Source organism: Manis javanica, chromosome 4, assembly GCF_040802235.1.
Source record: "Manis javanica isolate MJ-LG chromosome 4, MJ_LKY, whole genome shotgun sequence".
NCBI classification, from domain to species: domain Eukaryota; kingdom Metazoa; phylum Chordata; class Mammalia; order Pholidota; family Manidae; genus Manis; species Manis javanica.
The window spans coordinates 136,194,390-136,215,973 of NC_133159.1; the positions used below are offsets into that span (position 1 = coordinate 136,194,390).

General features: G+C 37.3%; 1 protein-coding gene across 4 annotated transcripts in view; it reads left to right on the forward strand.

Annotated features, from left to right (window-relative positions):
* Window positions 1–21,584, forward strand: part of SSH2 (slingshot protein phosphatase 2) — a 306,049-nt gene that overhangs the window by 86,637 nt on the left and 197,828 nt on the right. The gene's annotated exons all lie outside the window — the stretch shown is intronic.

Genomic DNA, 21,584 nt, shown 5'->3' on the forward strand with positions numbered 1-21,584 from the left:
CCCGTGGAATCAGGCTGAAGCTAGAGAATGACTTAAATTGACTTTCATAAAATTTAAATGTCTCTTCCAACAGAATAACTGCCTTTCTAGCCATGGCTAAACTAGGTTCTACAAACCTTGATGATAAAATCTGGGTTCTATCTGTTTCAGGATGTTCATTGTGGATAGTGGGCACTCTTAGTATTTCACCAATGAAAATTCTTTCAAAGTAAGCTGTGCCTCTCAAGTGTATCACCACAGTATTGCCTGCCCTTAAACTGTCTTTTTCACTTCACCTTCATGGCACAATGAAGGTGATCACTATTTTAGGACCTCATTCAACTATTATATTGATTTACCTGGTTGCACTTCATTCAGCATTGATGAAGAGTCTGGAATGGCCTGAGGTCACAGTGATTCACTAATAGTTGCAGTGGGACTCATTTCCCTAGTGCTTAAAAACATTAACTGATGAATTCACATGCACACTCATTTATTATCAACATTTTGCAGATGACAAACTGAGGGTGAAAGGTTATATTCTTAGCCCAGTGTTGTGTGATAAGCAGCGGCAGCACTGACATCAGATCTCAGGTGACAGTTATCAGTGAGCTCATTATCAGCGGGCAGCACCATCATTGATGGAATCTGTACCAGTCTCCTTATATAGTATCCTACAAGATTATTTTATTCAGTCCTCTGGACTTAAAGTGGCCTATTGTTTTGGCTAACTTGGTCTAAAAGAGACCAGTGCATGGCAATCCACATGAAGAAAATTTTCATGAAGTTGGACATAGTGGAGAAAAGATTACTCTAGTTTTAATAGTTTTCTCCCTTAGAACTGATTAGTTGGGTATATGTATTTGAAGATAACTCTAGATTGCTTAGTTTTATTGCTAGAGCTTTTATTCATTTAAGTCAGGTTTGTTGTATTCTTTTCCTCTTCATGAGGCAAAACTGGTTCCATGTACTTGGCTGGCTTTTTAAAGGTATTGAACCTGCCTTTTGTTTTGTTTGCTCAGGGAGTATTTCCCAGTTTTCTCCCTTTTTCAGCTTCCCATTCCCACCCCCATGTTAAAGGATATTGGAGAGCTCCTTCTCAATTTGAAGGTTTCAACTTGAACTATCTGCTTTTAATTTTTTTCACAGTGGAATGGTATCTTGATAACTATTTGAAATAGAAGTTAACTGTTGTAAAGAAGACTAGAAGATAAAGTCTGTCACTAAAGAGCTTTTTCTTCAATCTCAGGATAACAGCAATATGAACTTTAGTTAGCTCTATTCATTCATTCACTTAGGCATACACTCATTCATTCACCAAGCATTAATTGACTGTCATAAACACATCACTAGGCCCAGGGCTGTGGGGGTTAGGCATAAAATGCAGAATCTACCCTAACAGTAACTTTCAGCTATAAGATGAATAAGGTCTGAGGATCTAAGGCAAATATGGTGACTGTAGTTGATAATACTATATTGTATAATTTAAATTGCTAAAAGAGCAGAACTTAAGTGTTCTCACACAAAAAGAAAAATATGAGGTGACGGATATGTTAATTAACCAGATGGGTAACTTTTCACAATGTATATGTATATCAAATCACCATGATGTATACTTTAAATATCTTACTATTTTATTTGTCAATCATGCCTCAATAAAGCTAGAATTAAAAAAAAAAATCTACCTTAGGAGAATGTATAATCTGTGTTTCAGCAAATTAGTTTTATGGATATTCGTGGAGAGCCATGAAAAGAAGAGGAGAAAATCATTTATGTGCAGTACATGGGAAAAACAGAAAAAATCTGTGGATGAGTGGAAAGAAATTTGGCTAGAGGCAAGAAGGGATGCTCTTCCTAAAGGAGGGTCTAACTGCCTTAGATCTCCTGGGGCTTTCCCTGGAGAGAAGGGAGGAACAGAGAGAGGCCTCTGCCCCTTCTCAGATCCCACTTAGCCTCAAGGAAACCAGATAAAGGGAAAGCAGCTACTTGCTCCCTGTACCGTGCACAGGGTTATTGGAGGCCTCCACAATGGAAGAGGACTGCTTGCCCCAGAGCAGGGAAAAAGTCACAGAGGAAGAAGATACTGTCTGTAGCTGCAGAAGTTTCACTTTAGGTCCAGGAAAGAAAGAATGTAGGCTGTGACTAGAGCAGGTTGGGGTACTAGTCACTGCAGTGAACACTGAGACCCCTGAGGGTCCTCTCCATGCCCCATGCCTATACCTATTGTTGTCCTGCCTTAAAGGAGAAAAGAAAAAGCTCTGCATGAGCTGGGATTCCAATTACTGTGTTTTTTTGGTAGTTCAGCTGCAAACAACTGAGTTTACTAAAATTGTAGGATTATTTCTTCCCTAGTCTGGAGGTCAGGAAAATGCTTGTTATATTAGTTTTTTCCAAGAATACAATTTACTTCTCACCTTTCCCTGCTCTTCTGACCACTCCCATCCTACCAAACAGGAAGAGAGGCACATGTAGGTGGTCATTCTATTTTTATGGTCTATTTCATCACTTTGCTTGGATATTATATCCTTGTATGGAATGCATTTTCCCTCTCCAATCAAAACGGCGTTTATATTTGAATAGCCCACAGAGAGGAAGGGATGTTAGTCTTTTGTTATTAAAGAAAGAGGAAAAGAAAAAGCCACCCTCTAGAAACAAATGTGAAGAAGGCAAAAGAGAAGGAAGGAAAATCTAAAATATAGTAATTACTTGGTTTAAAATACTTTACATCTTACATTGTAGATTTGTATTTTCTAGGGCAGGATAGGTATCTTAGAATACAACAGTATTCTTCTAGATGGCAGCTTCTGTGGAGGTTTCCACCTGCAGCCATTTTGTAGGGTAGCAAAATGGCTTTGGAGAGAGAATACTGAACCTAATACTTAAGTTCAAGATGAAGAATTTAAAGTTATTAGCATTAAGATAAACCCTAATTCAAGGCCTGCTATTGAGTAGCCAACCTATGGATTGAAGATAGGAGGGACTTTAATGTTTAGGATTCTTCTGAAGCACCCTTTTTTTCTCATATATTTTAAGCCTTGGAATATGGTGTATGGAATGATCAAAACAATGAATGATTTGTTAGCTCAGAAAGTAAAACTATACTTAGGATGGGAAAACAACTAACATAATTAAATCTACTTTTGTAGGTCTAGAGAGTGTGAATACACACAGATGCTCATGGATAAACCTACAGATAGAATGACAAACTAGTTGGCTGGAAGGTGGTGATGGTGTATAGGCCAACAGCATGTGCATCTGGTCATTTTTGATGGTTTATATTTACACTCTTCCTCTCAGCTCTATGAACTGTGTGTATTTTTTATTTCTTTTTTCGGGCTCATATGCAGAGACACCATTTCTCTAACCAACACACCCAAATCTAAAAAGAAGAAAAAAGGAAAATTAGTTGCTAAAGAGATGTGGGTTTTATGAGTTTAAATGGCCACTTAGCCAAAAGCAAATAGCTGTCCCACCAGAGTTCAGGAATATTTGAATTGTTTCTGAATCACCTCTGCTGCATAGTAAAGAGATTGCTGATTAGGACACCTGTTCAGAAAACTGCATAAAAGCGTTGCTGGTGGCAAAAACAAAGTTGCACCATGAATAGTATTCCCTTTTTTTTTTTTGGTTTGGAGGGGGTCTAATCCAAATAATTGTACTGGTAGAAAGCCTCCTTTGATGTTAAACTTATTTTTCTTTGTTCCAGAATAAGATGTAAGAAAGCAGAGCTGGACTATTTTATCCTAGAATTGTTATTATGAGAAAAGATTTTCAACTTTTCCTTTTTAAAATCTTATCCTCTTGAGTGACTTATTTGAGGAGAAATTAGATTAGTAATGTTGGGTACAAAGACTTTGTTAAAAATTACCCCTTTCATTTAATTCAGTGGTTCTCATGGTGGCTGCACATTAGAGTAACCTGGTGACCTTTTGAAATAATTTAATAACAGGGCCTCACCCCAATCCAGCTAAATCAGGATCTCTGTGAATAGGACCCAGGTATTAGTATTTTTTTAAGTGGTCCCCAGATTATTCTAATGTGAATCAATGGTTAAAAATCACTGTTTTGACTCTAGCTGTGCTAATTTTTGCACCTCCAAATCAGAGGTCCAATCTGAAGCATTTGTAGAGCAAATGTGAAATTGACTCAAAGAGTTGACTGTATGCATTTGATAACTCAGGTACAATTCCATTAATTCTATTCAGTGAATTCCTTGGCTAGGCTTCTGTTAAGAGTAACAAAATGTTGAGATGATCTTATCTTGCATGAGGGTTTCATCCCCAGGCAAGTTCACTATGGATTCAGTGAGACTGAGAAATGACACTGAAACGTTCTTGGGGTAGAAGGGTTTATACCTGGCTTTATTCTCCCAGTGGTAGGTCGAGCACTAGAGTCAAGTCTGCATCCAACAGTCTGCAGGTCTGTAATCCACCTCTGTCTCTGCCTCGCCCACAATAGTGGGCAGAGCTCTTTATATAGTGACTCAGTCAATAATAGCTTATGGCCTAGGTTGTGGAAGCAGTAGCCTAGTAGTAGACCAATTATATCATCAAGCAGCTTAGGATCAGGTGAAGATCCTGGACACAGGAACTTCAATTTTCCCCAGAGATCCAAAACTTCAGTAAACCTGTATCAATCAAGGATAGTTTCCCATGAGATTAAGATTTACTCTTCCTGTGTCAAAACTGGTAGGAGCTAGCATAAAGATGAATTAAAAACCCCTTTAAACTTTGTTTATTATGCTTTTATTGCAATAAAATATATATACAGAAAAGTGTACTTATCTTGCACTCTTACATGTATCTTGATGAATTTTCACAAACACACATCAAGAAATTGTGTAGTCTGTACCTAGACCAAGAAATGGTATATTGCCACTCCCTTCCCCCAGTTCTCCCTTCCACCAACACCCACCTTGCTTCCTTCCAGTCATTAATCACTCATGTCAGGCTGTGCTCTTTAGAGGACCCCTTTTGACCTCCAGAGTCAGGATTCAGCATTATGTAATAGTTAAAGAGTTCAGGCTCAAGGTTAAGATAGCCCAGATCAGAGTCCCAGCTCCACTGCTTCCTGGCTATGTGACTCCACTTCTCTAAGTCTCACTTCTCCCATCTGTAAAATGGAAATAATTATAGTACCTGCCTCATAGAGTTGTTATTAGAATTAAATGAGATAATTTATATAAATACTTAGAGGGCCTGACTCATTATCTGTGCTGAATAGAGAACAGGCAGATGCAGGATTCCCTGGTGTCAGTATCTCTTCAACAGAGTCAGGATAATGCCACTGTTGTCTGTGGGCAAAATTTAAATTTATAATCCAGCCCTGGCAGGAAGGAGGAGGAAAAAGTAGACATTCTGACCATCTTTCCTTTTCTTTACCATCCTTGATTTGCCTTGGGATGACAGCATGTGGCAATTTCTAAAATATTTTTTAATACATTTTATATTCACCAGAGTGCCTAGCACAGTGATTTTCAAATTATATATTGACTTACTTGAGAGTTTCAGCCCCGAACAAGTTCACTATGGGTTCAGTGCATCTGGTAAATGACAATGGAACATTCTTGGGGTAGGTGTCTTGCCAGTAGGTTTCAGCCCCGGGCAAGTTCACTATGGATTCAATGTGAGCAAAGAAATGACAGTAGAACATTCTTAGGGTGAAAGGGTTATACCCAACTTTATTTCCACAGTGGCAGGTCAATCACTAGAATCCCTTAACCCTGTCCACTCAGAGCGAGTCTGCATGCAACAAGCCAGTCTCTGCCTCTGGGCTTCTCTACCCACGCATCCATCTCAGTGTCTGTCCTTGGTGCTGCCACCACTCCAGTCTTGTCTTTGCTCTCCTGCAGCCTTGCAGCCGTGCCACTGTGTCACCTAGAGCACTGGGCAGAGCTCTTTATATAGAGTAAATAACAACATATTGCCCAATGTGTGAGCTAGCCGACCAGGGCCAGGTGAGAATCCTGGTCACAGGAACCTTCACTTTATCCACAAAGGGTTTATACCTGGCTTTATTCTTATGGGGGTAGGTCAAGCACTAGAATCATGTCTGCATCCAGCAATCTGAAGGTCCATAATCCACCTCCGTCTCTGCCTCTGCCCAGAGCATTGGGTGGAGCTCTTTATATATAGTGATTCAGTCAATAATAGCTTATTGCCTAGGGGTGTGGAAGTGTTAGCCTAGCAGTAGGCCAATTACATCATCAATAGTGTAGGATCAGGTGAGGATCCTGAAACATCCATTTTCCTCACAAGATTATAGCTTGGAAATAATTTACCCTTTGGAAGGTAAGCAAGGTAATCTATTCAGCACTTACTGTTTGCTAGATTGCTAAATCATTTTCATACAATTTAGTATTAAATCCAAGTCTTTGAGGTTAAGTACTTTGAGTGTTTCTCCTTTAAAGCTGAGGATACAGGTTTGCCAAAGGTATGTGACCATGCTGGTAGTGACAATCAGGTCTGCCTGACACTCCCTATGTGAGCACTTAACCTTATGCTGGATTGCCTTTGCTCTTGAATATTGTTATTCTGGTGCTAGGAGGTCAGGGACAAATTGAATAGTGGTTCTTGACTCTGGTTTTGCACCAGAATAATCTGTGCAGCTTTTCAAACTCTAATCTCACTTTAAGAAGTTTCACTTAGTGGGTCTTGGATGGTGTTCAACATCTTTATTCTTTACAAAGGTCCATAGGTGGTTTTTCATGCAGCTAGACTTGTAGTTCTTAGAAATTCTCTAGGGAGGTACTATAAGATTATAGATTATGGGGCATCTGAAGACTGAATTTGGAATATTGTAAAGACACACTGTTTGTTAGAAGTGTAGGGAAGGAAGAGGTAGCCTAATAACAATCTAGTTTCATGTTTCAGGAAGTGAGTAAGATAGTTATCACTGGAGATTTGATATATCACTGGGATATTTTATGGCTAGATTAATTGTCCATTCTTTCTGTGAATTTCTTGAGTGTTGCCACTATTGTACTCCAGCATAGTTCTTCTTAGCCCTAGTTGGTTCTCCCAGATGTCTTTTTTCTAAGTCTTGGGGTGGAGTCCTTGTGAATTGATTTTGGAGCTATTAGGCAAAAACTGCTAATCCTGGAGAGAGCAGTGGATGGTCCTGATTTTGAGAAATGTCATGGGAGAGGTAAATTTAACAAATTCTTAATCTCAGGGGATCCTGTCTTCTGAGTCCCTCCTAATGCCTTTTGTTTTATTTTTTGTAATCTCCTAGTGTATTTTGGCAGTAGGTAAGGGATAGTAATTCTTCCTTTCACTTTACAATTAGTAAAGTTGAGTTACAGAGGGTATGACTCACTGAGAACTATAACTGAAATAATGAAATAATGGCTAACATTTGTTGAGCACTGACCATATGCTTGGCTCTAAACTAAATGTTTTTACGTGTATTATCTCATATTACATTTATGATGTGAATAGTATTACTTAATCGCATCTTAGATACTCAAAAATTGATCTCATTTATTCCATAATTATTTGAATCTACTTTATGGCAGGCACCAGGCTAGGTAATAAGTATTCAGTGATGAATAAATCAATCCCTGCACTTACAGAGCTTACAGTCCACTGAGAAAGACACATAACAAAAAAATAAGTATTCAATTGAAAATGTGATAGTGCTATAAAAAATACAAATTGTGAAATAATAATAAAGAATAACACGGCAGAATAGCCGTTTAGATAAGTAATGGTCAAAAAGGTCCTCTAACATGGTGGTATTTTTGTTCATTATAGTTAAGGTATTTACTTATTGTCACACATCTAGTAAGTGGTGAGGTTTAAGTCTGATTCCCCAAGCTATGCTCACTGTGTTATACTGCCTCTCAGACACATGCTTGGAATCTGCCCCAGGCATGTGACTCTCCTGTCAGGTCTGACCAGCATTCATACCATATTTTGTACCTAATTTCCACATTGGGCATCATAAAATTTATAAGTAAGAAATAATAAAAGTGAGATAGTTCTTTCAAAAGAAATCTGCCCCTGAGTTGCTTCTTTGAAGAGAGACCAAGGAGGCAGCAAAGAGAAGGGGAAGCAAAAAGAGTTACAAGCAGTATATGAACTTCAGCAAATGATAGACACAGCTCCAAAGAAGCTGAAAATCTCTGCACTAAGTATATTTATGAGGAAATGCCTTCTTGGTGTGCATTGGCTGGGGCTAGATAGTTCACTTTGGATCAGCACTGTATTTCCTGCCCTTTCTTGAACTTAAAGAACTGGAAGGGCCTGATCAGGATCCAGGCAGAGACTTCTCATGGAAGAAGCTCACTAAAAAGTGTTAGAGGTGATAGAACCTCAGAGTGCTTGGAAAGAATGTGGGAGGAAGGGAAACTCTGCTCTTGGGAAGGGGAAGGACAGAGGTGAACAGTGAAATAGAGCCTTGAATTTAAATTCTGCAGTCCTCTGCCTGTGGCAATGCTTGATTTGCCAAATTGCTCTCTTAGGATTTTCCAGCAAAATCTTCTGATTCCCCTTTGTTCTGGAAAAATTTGTCCACTTACTCTTTTTCCTCCCAGGAAATAACAGCAATTCTTAGGCTGGTAAGATTCTGCAGAAGTGTGATGCAAGCTTTTTGACTCTGGATTATGAACCTGTGTAGATTTGAAGAGTACCTAATGTAAATTTCTGTTAGGAACGGATTTGTGCATGATATTCATGAATTCATCTTATTTGATGATCGTGTTAGTGAAGATTATAAATTGGTTAGACCCTGGCAATCTTTGACAGTTTAGTTAAAGTTATAATAATATTCAAACTCTTTGACCCAGAAATCTAATTTTGAAAATTTCCTCTGAAAAAGAATTACTTAAAAAGAAAAGTATTTTTACTAAAACTTTAATAAATATGTTTAGTAATAAGAGAGAGGAAATGGTTAAGTAAACTATGGCAATATTGACTCAATGAAGCCATTAAAATGAAAAATATGTAGATCTTTTTTCTACATATAAAGATACATACAAAGAAAACAATGATAAATTCAAATACAAAAAGCCAAAATTCCTACATTAAAAGATCCTATAAACAAAGTCAAAAGACAAACCTCATGTTGGAGGAAAGGTTCTCAATACATGTAACAAGAGTTAATTTCTATAATGCATAGTGTGTTCTGCAATATTTTTAAACATAATAGAACAATGTGCAAAAGTAATTAATAGACTTTCACAGAAAAAGATATACAAATGGCTCTTCAACATATGAAAATATAGTTAATAGTCTTTATAATTAACACCATTTTTTACCTCTTAGATTGGCAAAGATCAAAATTTAAAAAAAAATTGATACTGCATTGTGTTGGTAGGGACATAGGGAAAGCAGCATTGCTGTTTATTGTTGGTGGCATGTAATTAGAATAACCTTCATGCAGGACAATTTGGATGTATCTATAAAAATTATGAATACATGTAGTATTTGCTCCAGAAATTTCATTAGTAGAAATTCTTATATGCATGAAATTTCATATATTCAAGGATATTCATTGCAACATCATTTGTAATAGGAAAAAATTAGAAATATCCTAGATGTCCATTGAGGTGTTTCCATATGAACTAATATGGAATTATTTCCCATTGTTAAAAGAAAATACCAAGGTGCAAAGCAGTGTATATATCACTTGTGTTTAAAAAGATAATAATAATATATTTAGATTCTTAAATACGCCTAGATTGTATCCAGTAATATACATAAAAATTTAGAACAGCAGTTGTCTCTAGGGAGAAGATCTTGCTGGATGGGGAGCAGAAGTGAAAAGGAGACTCACTATTTAATGATCGTATTGTCATTTTTTTAACTGTGTACCATGTGCATGTGTTACCTACTTTTTAAAAATACTAAAATAATTTAAAAGATGAGATAGAACAAAATTTCATAGTCACTACTCATTCATTCATTCCACAAATATTATTTTAAAAGAAAGGAGAAAAAGCTATTTTCCTTAAAAGACTAGAGAGAGAGAGAGAGAGAGAGAGAGAGAAAGAGATGATAGATAGATAGATAGATAGATAGATAGATAGATAGATAGATAGATAGATAGACAGACAGATAGATAGATGAGATTTTAAAAAAATACAGTGTGGTAAATGCAATAATGGAGTAGATGTGTGTACTAGCGACAACTGTAGCACAAGAGAGTAGTCCATTCATTGCTTGATATATCAAGGAAAAAAATGAACAAAATTTGCATATGTGTTCTTGTTACAGCTACATAAAAACTATATATAAATAAATAACAAAAAGTGTAATAGAAACACATGGAAGATTCAGCCTTAAATATAGGGAGTTTCATTCAGATGGTGAGATATGAAGGGCTTTTGGAGTATCAAAGTTGTCTTACTCAGATTTTAAAGACAAGTGGTCTTTTAAATTCACTTTGGGTTTTTAAAAATAAAGTAATCCAGGACCCAGCTAAACCAAGCAGGATGTTAGCTCTAGATTAAGATCTCTTACTTGTAGCCTTAAAGCTGAGAAGATAGGAAATACTGTATTTGCCCTAATATATGAGTCAAAAGACTCTATCACACACCTCTCTCTACTTTTCTCCACCATCTAGGCCTGAATCTCTCCAGGCCACTGTGAAGAGCCTTGGGATGATTGATATGCAGATTATGTACAAAGAAGTGTTCAGTGATCTTCTGGAGGGTTTCTTTATAAACTTTTGGTATATAATATCTTTTTTACTTCTAAGGAGCTTCTTTTTTTTACCATTCTTTTTATTGGAATAAAGTTAATATGCAATACTATATTGGTTTAAGATATATAACATAGTGTCAATAATTTTATACATTACTAGATTTATATAATAAGTGCAGTTATCCCATTATCATACCAAGATACTACAGTATTACTGGTTATATTCTCTATGTTATACTTCCATTCCTATTTCTAATTTATTTTACAATTTGAAGTTTGTAGTTTTATATCCCCTTCACCTATTTTACCCATCCCCCTAGCTCCCTTCCTATGGTCACCAACAGTCTGTTGTCTATATTTGTGGGTCTATTTCTTTTTTGTTTGTTTTGTTTTTTAGATTCCACATGTAAGTGAAATCATATGGTATTTGCCTTTCTCCACCTGTCTTATTTCACTTAGCATGGTACCTTCTAGGTCCATCTGTGTTGTCACAAATGGCAAGATTTCCACCTTTTCTATGGCTGAGTAATATTCCATATATCCATCACATCTTATTTATCCATTTATCAATGGGCATTTGTTTTTTATTGTAAATAATGCTGTAATGAACATAGGTATGCATATATCTTTTCAAATTAGTGATTGTGTTTTCTTTGGGTAAATTCCCAGAAGTGGAATTGCTAAGTTGTATGGTATTTCTGTTTTTAGTTTTTTGAGGATAGGAACCTCCATATTTTCCACAGTAGCTTGACCAGTTTACATTCCCACCAACAGTGTAGGAAGGTTCCCTTTTCTCCACATCCTCACCAAAACCTGTTATTTCTTGTCTTTTGGACAGTGGCCATTCTGACTGGTGTGAGGTAATACCTCATTATGGTTTTGATTTGCATTTCCCGGATGATTAATGATGTTGATTATTTTTTCATGTGCCTGTTGGCCATCTGCATGTCTTTGTTTGACAAATGTCTATTTAGGTCCTCTGCCCATTTTTAAATTGGATTATTTGGGTTTTTTGGTGTTGAGTTGTATGAATTCTTTATATATTTTATATATTTCAGATGTTAACCCCTTATCAGATATATCATTTATGAATAAATTCTTCTATACTGTAGGTTGCCTTTTTATTTTTTTGATGATTTCCTTTGCTGTTCAGAAGCTTTTTAGTTTGATGCAGTTCCATTGTTTATTTTTGCTTTGTTTTCCTTGCCCAGGGAGACAAAGAAATTTCTCATGCTGATGTTCATGAGGTTCTTTCCTGTGTTTTCTTCTAAGAATTTTATGGTTTCATGTTTTAGTTTAGGTCTTTCTAATGAGCTTCTTTAACACCAGCAGACACTGGAGCCATTTTTAGAGTCCTTAAAAGTGAGCTACAGAGCAGCCAGGACTATATTAAGCAAATCTGGCACTCAGAATTTATAGCCCTTCCTGTTATGAGCTACATGTAACAAGTAAATACCGATTAAAATCTACTGGAACATTAATCAAATGTGATGTTGCTGTGTCATAATAATTTAAATTCTACCATGTGAAATTAAGTCCAGTTCTTATGATCTGCTCCATCTCTCATTAAGTCATATTTTAAAGCACTACTGCTTTATTTTCTTCATTTCCTTCTCTATTTGTGGTTTCCACTAGTCTGATTTTATGTCTCTATCTTGAACTATCTAAACTAGCTCAATCTGGAGCAGCAGCACTAGGCACAATACCAAAAATAGAATAGAACTGACCTTTGTACTTCCTTTACTGGCTATAGTCTCACTTCCTTGCCTGACCCCTATGCCTTAAGGACATGCCCTTAGTTTCCATTCCTTGAGTACATGGTTACCTTTCACTCAGTTATTCTTTCAACAAATATGTACAGAGTATCTCCTATGTGTTGGACACTGTGCTGGTTGCTAGGGATATAGTGCTACATATGATAAACATGGGTCCTCCCTTTGAAACTTAGGTTCTAGTAGAGAAAGGTGGTATTAGACAATTATGCAGTGAATTTGAAAATTATGATTGTGATAGATTCTGAAAAGAGGAAAATACACCATACTATGAGTATATAGCAAACTGGGACCTGACCTGCTTAAGGGTTAAAGATCAAAGGAAGGCTTCCTTGGAGAACTTGAGTTTTGACTTGTGCTCTGAAAGATGAGTCAAAGTCAACCAGAGAGTTATGCAGAGAGAGTGGAGAAGGAAATACTTGCAGGTCAGGAAACTTATGGCATATTTAAGGACTGAAATAAGGCTAATGGAACATAGAAATAACACAAAGTGATGCTGATGAGGTCAGCAAAGCCAGATGGTGCCAAATCCTGTAAGATAAATTAAGGACCGTAGTCTTTATTTCTCAGACAATCAGAAGCTATTAAATAGTTTTTAGGTGCGGAGTGAACTAGTTAACATTTTTAAAAGATGTACCTGGCTTTACAGTGGAGGATGTCTGAAAGCCGTAGAGAGTTGGGGCTTTATTTTTCTGTGAGTCAATTTGGTTAACTCATTTGTTGGGGGATGGAGCTGTTAATAAGAGGAAAGGTGACAGAAAGGCAGTATAGTGTGGTGGTGAAGAGTATGTGACCCTGAATAAATTACTTTCTTTCTCTAAATCTCAATTTCCTCTTCTAAAGAATGGAGATAATAGTATACCTGGCTAGTCTAGGATTATTGTGAAGATTAAATGAGATAGTGTCTGTAAAACACTTAGATAAAGGCCTGGTACATTATAAGCCTATAATAAATGTCGGTTACTGTTATAATCTAACAATCTCATGAAGGTTTCATCCGCTTCTTGGAGAATCACCCATTTTTGGTGGCCTGTGGAGTAGCTTTCCATCTGTAGGTCACATATGGACTTGTCTAGCCACCATCACTGGAATGTAGGAATTTAGCCTAATCAACTGGTAGAGAAACATTGTACATATGGTTTAATTTTATGAATGTCATTTGGAGGTGGAAATGGAAGCTGTGGAGTGATTGCTTGCTTTAACCTTGGTTATGGTTTGCTTTGAAGCTAGCTTTTCACAAATATCAATGAGCTGGTTCTGATGCTTGCAGAAAACTCAACAGAATGCAGTTAGTTGCTTGGAAACATCTGTATCTCTTTGTTTCCCACAATACTAGGTAACTTATGTGTGTAATTATATTGCTGAGCAAAGCTTCAGGTTGATGAAGGTTAATTGTTGGCAGTATTTGAAATGTTAATAATGTCTCCCCAGAACTGCTTTTCCAAAATAGATTGTTCCAACTTCACAAAAGATTTAAATGCTGTTGATTTCTTCATTCAGCAAGATGTAATTCTAGACCTGGAAACAGGGATCTTACAAGTTAATATTCTCTAACAAATCAGTACACAAAAAATGTGTTTTCCATTTTAAAGTTTGCCACATAACAAGCTTTAGAAATTCTCACTGCCTGACTTTTGTTATCTGTAGCCTCTTCTCTAAAATTACATATTTCTGCATTTGACCCATTTTGTGGAACTAGGGAGAGGAGCTAAAACATGCCATCTTTGTGTAAGAGTCCTGGGGAGTTTTGGGTAAGTGGTTATCTAAAAGTTTGCAGTGAGTGGATTTAGGCCTTGCCCAGAAAGTCTTTGTTTGGTGTTTAAATTTGTCTTCTAGCTTAAGAACATAACAGGATAGAATTTTGTAGCTGCCAAGTACTACAAAGGGAAAAATTTTAATTTTCTTATGCAGTCCATGAGCATTCACTACAGTTAAGTTTACTTACTGAATTTGTCAGAGACTTCCTGTGATGAGATGGTTCACAGATGGTGAATAATTCCATTTTGAAAATAAAAGTGAGTTTTTTGTCTTGTTCTTTCTCTTGTCCAACATGACGGCTCCACCTGCATAGCTGCCTGCCTTTTTCTGTCACTCAGTTCTCTCAAGAAAGACCTGAACAACCCATCTTAATTGTTCTGGCATCAGAGAGGATGTTGGTGAGAAAAGAATTGGCCAAAAATAGGGCTTTACCCAGCTATTGCAGAAAAATAAACAGAGGTTCTACCATATGTAACTACTTTGTTTAAAATGATTAAGTAATGTGTTAGACATTATTACTACTTAAAGTGGTGTGGGTTTATGTTGATTTAGAAAAATGTTCACATACAGATGATGTAGCTATTTTTTCAAATACTCATTGATTCTGTTTTTGTTTTCCTAACATCATTTTATGTTTGTCCTGCCTAGCTTCAGGCTATACTGAGGAATGTACCAAATCACAATGTGTGTTACCTGGAACTTCCTAGGGATTGAGCATTTTATTCCTGTAGAAATTTGTTTACCAAAATCTTAGAAGAACAACCATGTGGGCAAATCAAGTTTATTTTATTATTGTTGGCTATTACTTAAAATAAGAAAACGAACTTAATCCTTGTACTTCTTCATGAACCACTTAGTATGTGCCACACAGGGTACTAGTTACTTAAGATACAAAGCTTTCTGTGAACAAACCAAAAGCACTGTCCTGTAAAGTTTATAGTATGATACCTGTTACTATTTCACCTTCTGTCTTTGCCAAGGGAAGTGCTGGGTTCAAATCCAAGCACAACTACATGTTGTCTGTGGCCTTGGGAAGTCAATTCCCCTCTTAGACCATCTTACTTACAAATAGTAACATGTTGTCATGTTATCATTCACTGGGATGTCTCAAAAGTCATCCACTGCATTGGTTCTGCAAGAGGAAGTTTCCTTGTTAATTGCTTGGGCTTGTACTTAGAGGAGCCTTATACAAAATAACTTAAAGAAGTTTTGTCCCAAGATTTATCTGCATATGTTCCTTGGTGTGTTTTTACAGCTGATCTGGCTAAAATCAGCAACAGTTCGCAGTATGAAAGCCAAGATCGCATGAGTTTGTTTATGGAACTTAATCTCACACATGTCATCAGAGTTGAGGGAAATGGTAGAGGAAATGAAATAACAGAGTTCTTTGGGTGAATAGCTAATACTTTTTTGGCCTGCTTTCCTTTTGGGAGCTTATCTGCTCTATTCTATGTGATTCTGGTGGGGTTGACAATCACTTGACCCTACTTTACTACCACCAGGATGGTCGTGTGTCCATAGATCCAAGCCAGGCTGATATTCTTTTCCCCTGATAACACGATAGGTCAAGGGTAGCACATGACTCAATAAGGGCCAATCAGAGTCATGTTGAGAGGTATATACGGATACTGGGGGTTAAAAAGATTAAGTTATTTTTTCTAGATTCTCTGATATGTGCTTGGTGTGGTTGGTGGTCATCTTACTACCAATGGAGACAGCCTGCCTGAGAATAAGAAAGCAGACAGAGAGGAAAAATAGAGACATAAAAGCATCATTGCATTTCTGAATCCCCCGTGGATTAACCAGTTAACATAAACTTCTACCTAACTACTACCTTTTTGTTTTTCTGTAGCTTGTAATTGAAAGCCTTTTGTATAATACAATATCCTTATCTATTATTATGGTAGTCATTTGTGGTTGACAATATTTCTGGTTCTCCTTATTCCAAATACTTGTAGGATTATACTTCCTTGGGAGTTGGGCATGGTTGTGTGCCTATTTTGGGAAATGAAATATGTGACTTTTGTCACTTCTAGGTGGAAAGCCTTTAAATCTTAGGAGCTGATGCATGATTCACTATTTTCCATTCTCCCTCCCACAGTAATCAATCATGTCCCAGATGAGAGAGGATAACAGGGAGCAGGTTCTTCACCAATCTTAGAGGGACATGTAGCACAGATGAGAAACTGTTACTATTTTAAGCCACTAAGATTTTGATGCTGTATGTTATTGCAGCCCATGTGACATACTTGTGTGGAATATATTTTTCTATATTAAAATTTTCTAATTATTTCATGTGAGAAAATGTTTTTTTTTTTGAGAAGGCATCTCTCATATTTATTGATCAAATGGTTGTTAACAACAATAAAATTCAGCATAGGGGGGTCAATGCTCAATGTACAATCATTAATCCATCTCAAGTCTAATTCTCATCAGTCTCCAATCTTCTGAAGCATAACGAACAAGTTCTTACATGGTGAACGAATTCTTACATAGTGAATAAATTCTTACATGGTGAACAGTACAAGGGCATTCATCACAGAAATTTTCGGTTTTGATCACGCATTCTGACCTATAAACAATCAGGTCAAATATGAATATTCGTTTGATTTTTGTACTTGATTTATTTGTTGATCCCACATTTCTCCCTTTATTATTATTATTGTTTTTATTTTTAATAAAATGCTGAAGTGGTAGGTAGATGCAAGATAAAGGTAGAAAACATAGTTTAGTGCTGTAAGAGGGCAAATGTAGATGATCAGATGATCAGGTGTGTGCCTATGGACTAAGTATTAATCCAGGCTAGACAAGGGCAGCAAAACATCCACGGATGCAGAAGATTTCTCTCAAAGCAGGGGGGGTGAGGTTCTGAGCCTCAACTCTGTTGATCCCCAAATTCTCACCTGATGGCCCCCCTGCGACTGTGCCTGTCTTAGGTTGTTCCTCCCTTGAGGAATCTTACCCGTCTCTGGCTAGCCAGTCATCTTCCGGGGCCATACAGGGCGATGTAAAGTTGGTAAGTGAGAAAGAAGCCATATTGTTTGAAAAGGTTAGCTTTTTACATCTTTGCAGATTTATGCCCTGTGGCTTCTATGCCCAGCACTTGTCTCGAGGTATCTTTACCACCTGGAGGAATTATGATGCTCGGTAAATTCAGTATGAGGCACGAATTCTATTTAAGGGTTGTAATTAGGAAGAAAGAAGAAAAGCTATAGATGTAGCATATGGAAGGAAACATGGGAGGATTGATTATTTCTTTGACATATCTTCTTGTAGAGTACCTTAAGTATGTATAGGTTTTAAACTACTAACTAATTTGCACACGCATATTAACATAATAGGAATACGGTGACATAAACAAAGCAAATCTATAATTACCATCCATCTCCAGTGAAGCCAAGAAAACCATTTAGGCAACCTAGGCATTTGTGAAAATTTGTCTATGATATGATGGATATTGTCCATCTGTACTTGAACAGTCTGAGAGAAATCAGACAAATTAAAGCAGCCCATTTCTGGGATCTGTTCGCATCCCATATGTTCTTTTAACCATAGATAGTCTATAGTCATGAGATTTTGGAGTGCTACACCTTGCACCCCTCCCAACTCCTGGTTGAGTTCCAACAGTACAGATCCGGTCAAATTCGTTGTCTCACTGTATGCACATGCCAGCCTAGACATCTCCCTCCTAATTCCTATGGCAAGTACAGGAGACGGTGGGCTGGATGCAGCCACAACCTCAGCATCGTCTGGATCCCTGTGGAGGCTTTTTGATGATCATCCCCCGGCACAAGTCCTCCAGAGAGTGCTGATGCCGGAAGCTCCTCCTCATATCGTATCTTAGTTCATTTTCTGGGTATCCAAGCTAGGCCTTGATCTTCTGCATAGAAACAAACAGACCCTTTGCCCACACTTTGACATGCCCTCTATACCACTGTGCAGAACTCATTGGAGGTCAGCACACAGAAACTGCTTTTTTTTTTTTTTTTAATTAAGAGAAAGGAATATTATCAGAAAAGAGTACCTCCATAGCTGATCATCTGACACCCTTTAAGTGATCAACATTAAGGATATTTAAAGCATGCGTTGATCTTTGATTTACCAATAGTTTTATCCTATCAAGGAGTAATCCCCCTTTTCTTTCTTTCTTTCTTTCTTTTTTTTTTTTAATTTTTAATCTACACTTACATAAAGAATACTATGTTTACTATGCTCTCCCCTATATCAGGTCCCCCATAACAACCACATTATGGTTACTGTCCATCAGCTTAGCAAAATGTTGTAGAGTCACTACTTGTCCTCTCTGTGTTGTGCAGCCCACCCTCCCCTTTCTCCCTCCCCCCCATGCATGCTAATCTTAATACCCCCCTTCTTCTTCCCCCCTTATCCCTCCCTGCCCACCCATCCTCCCCAGTTCCTTTCCCTTTGGTACCTGTTAGTCCATTTTTGGGTTCTGTAATTCCACTGCTGTTTTGTTCCTTCAGTTTTTCCTTTGTTCCTATACTCCTCAGATGAGTGAAATCATTTGGTATTTCTCTTTCTCCGCATGGCTTATTTCACTGAGCATAACACTCTCCAGCTCCATCCATGTTGCTGCAAATGGTTGGATTTTTCCACTTCTTATGGCTGAGTGTTATTCCATTGTGTATATGTACCACATCTTCTTTATCCATTCATCTACCGATGGACATTTAGGTTGCTTCCAATTCTTGGCTATTGTAAATAGTGCTGCGATAAACATAGGGGTGCATCTGTCTTTCTCAAACTTGATTGCTCCATTCTTAGGGTAAATTCCTAGGAGTGGAATTCCTGGGTCAAATGGTAGGTCGGTTTTGAGCATTTTGATGAACCTCCATACTGCTTTCCACAATGGTTGAACTAATTTACATTCCCACCAGCAGTGTAGGAGGGTTCCCCTTTCTCCACAGCCTCGCCAACATTTGTTGTTGTTTGTCTTTTGGATGGCAGCTATCCTTACTGGTGTGAGGTGATACCTCATTGTAGTTTTAATTTGCATTTCTCTGATAATTAGCGATGTGGAGCATCTTTTCATGTGTCTGTTGGCCATCTGTATTTCTTTTTTAGAGAACTGTCTGTTCAGTTCCTCTGCCCATTTTTTAATTGGGTTATTTGTTTTTTGTTTGTTGAGGCGTGTGAGCTCTTTATATATTTTGGATGTCAAGCCTTTATCGGATCTGTCATTTATGAAAATATTCTCCCATACTGTAGGGTTCCTTTTTGTTCTATTGATGGTGTCCTTCGCTGTACAGAAGCTTTTCAGCTTAATGTAATCCCACTTGCTCATTTTTGCTGTTGTTTTCCTTGCCCGGAGACATATGCTCAAGAAGAGGTCATTCATGTTTATGTCTAAGAGGTTTTTGCCTATGTTTTTTTCCAAGACTTTAATGGTTTTTCATGACTTACATTCAGGTCTTTGATCCATTTTGAGTTTACCTTTGTATATGGGGTGAGACAATGGTCCAGTTTCATTCTCCTACATGTAGCTGTCCAGTTTTGCCAGCACCATCTGTTGAAGAGACTGTCATTTTGCCATTGTATGTCCATGGCTCCTTTATCAAATATTAATTGACCATATATGTTTGGGTTAATTTCTGGAGTCTCTAATCTGTTCCACTGGTCTGTGACTGTTCTTGTGCCAGTACCAGATTGTCTTGATTACTATGGCTTTGTAGTAGAGCTTGAAGTTGGGGAGTGAGATCCCCCCCTACTTTATTCTTCTTTTTCAGGATTGCTTTGGCTATTCGGGGTCTTTGGTGTTTCCATATGAATTTTTGAATTATTTGTTCCAATTCATTGAAGAATGTTGCTGGTAATTTGAGAGGGATTGCATCAAATCTGTATATTGCTTTGGGCAGGATGGCCATTTTGACGATATTAATTCTTCCTAGCCATGAGCATGTGATGAGTTTCCATTTATTAGTGTCCCCTTTAATTTCTCTTAAGAGTGACTTGTAGTTTTCAGAGTATAAGTCTTTCACTTCTTTGGTTAGGTTTATTCCTAGGTATTTTATTCTTTTTGATGCAATGGTGAATGGAATTGTTTTCCTGATTTCTCTTTCTATTGGTTCATTGTTAGTGTTTAGGAAAGCTACAGATTTCTGTGTGTTAATTTTGTATCCTGCAACTTTGCTGTATTCCGATATCAGTTCTAGTAGTTTTGGAGTGGAGTCTTTAGGGTTTTTTATGTACAGTATCATATCATCTGCAAATAGTGACAGTTTAACTTCTTCTTTACCAATCTGGATTCCTTGTATTTCTTTGTTTTGTCTGATTGCCGTGGCTAGGACCTCCAGTACTATGTTAAATAACAGTGGGGAGAGTGGGCATCCCTGTCTGGTTCCCGATCTCAGAGGAAATGCTTTCAGCTTCCCGCTGTTAAGTATAATGCTGGCTGTGGGTTTATCATATATGGCCTTTATTATGTTGAGGTACTTGCCCTCTATTCCCATTTTGCTGAGAGTTTTTATCATGAATGGATGTTGAATTTTGTCAAATGCTTTTTCAGCATCTATGGAGATGATCATGTGGTTTTTGTCTTTCTTTTTGTTGATGTGGTGGATGATGTTGATGGATTTTCGAATGTTGTACCATCCTTGCATCCCTGGGATGAACCCCACTTGGTCATGGTGTATGATCCTTTTGATATACTGTTGAATTCTGTTTGCTAATATTTTATTGAGTATTTTTGCATCTACATTCATCAGGGATATTGGTCTGTAATTTTCATTTTTGGTGTGGTCTTTGCCTGGTTTTGGTATTAGGGTGATGTTGGCCTCATAGAATGAGTTTGGGAGTATTCCCTCTTCTTCTATTTTGTGGAACACTTTAAGGAGAATGGGTATTATGTCTTCTGTGTGTGTCTGATAAAATTCCGAGGTAAATCCGTCCGGCCCCGGGGTTTTGTTCTTGGGTAGTTTTTTGATTACTATTTGAATTTCTTTGCTCGTAATTGGTTTGTTTAACTTTTGTGTTTCTTCCTTGGTCAGTCTTGGGAGGTTGTATTTTTCTAGGAAGTTGTCCATTTCTTCTATGTTTTCCAGTTTGTTGGCATATAGGTTTTCATAGTAGTCTTTAATAATTCTTTGTATTTCTGTGGAGTCTGTAGTGATTTTTCCATTCTCATTTCTGATTATGTTGATTTGTGTTGATTCTCTTTTTCTCTTAATAAGTTTGGCTAGAGGCTTATCTATTTTGTTTATTTTCTCAAAGAACCAGCTCTTGGTTTCATTGATTTTTGCTATTGCTTTATTCTTCTCAATTTTGTTTATTTCTTCTCTGATCTCTATTATGTCCCTCCTTCTGCTGACTTTAGGCCTCATTTGTTCTTCTTTTTCCAGTTTCGATATTTATGATGTTAGACTATTCATTTGGGATTGTTATTCCTTCTTCAGGTGTGCCTGGATTGCTA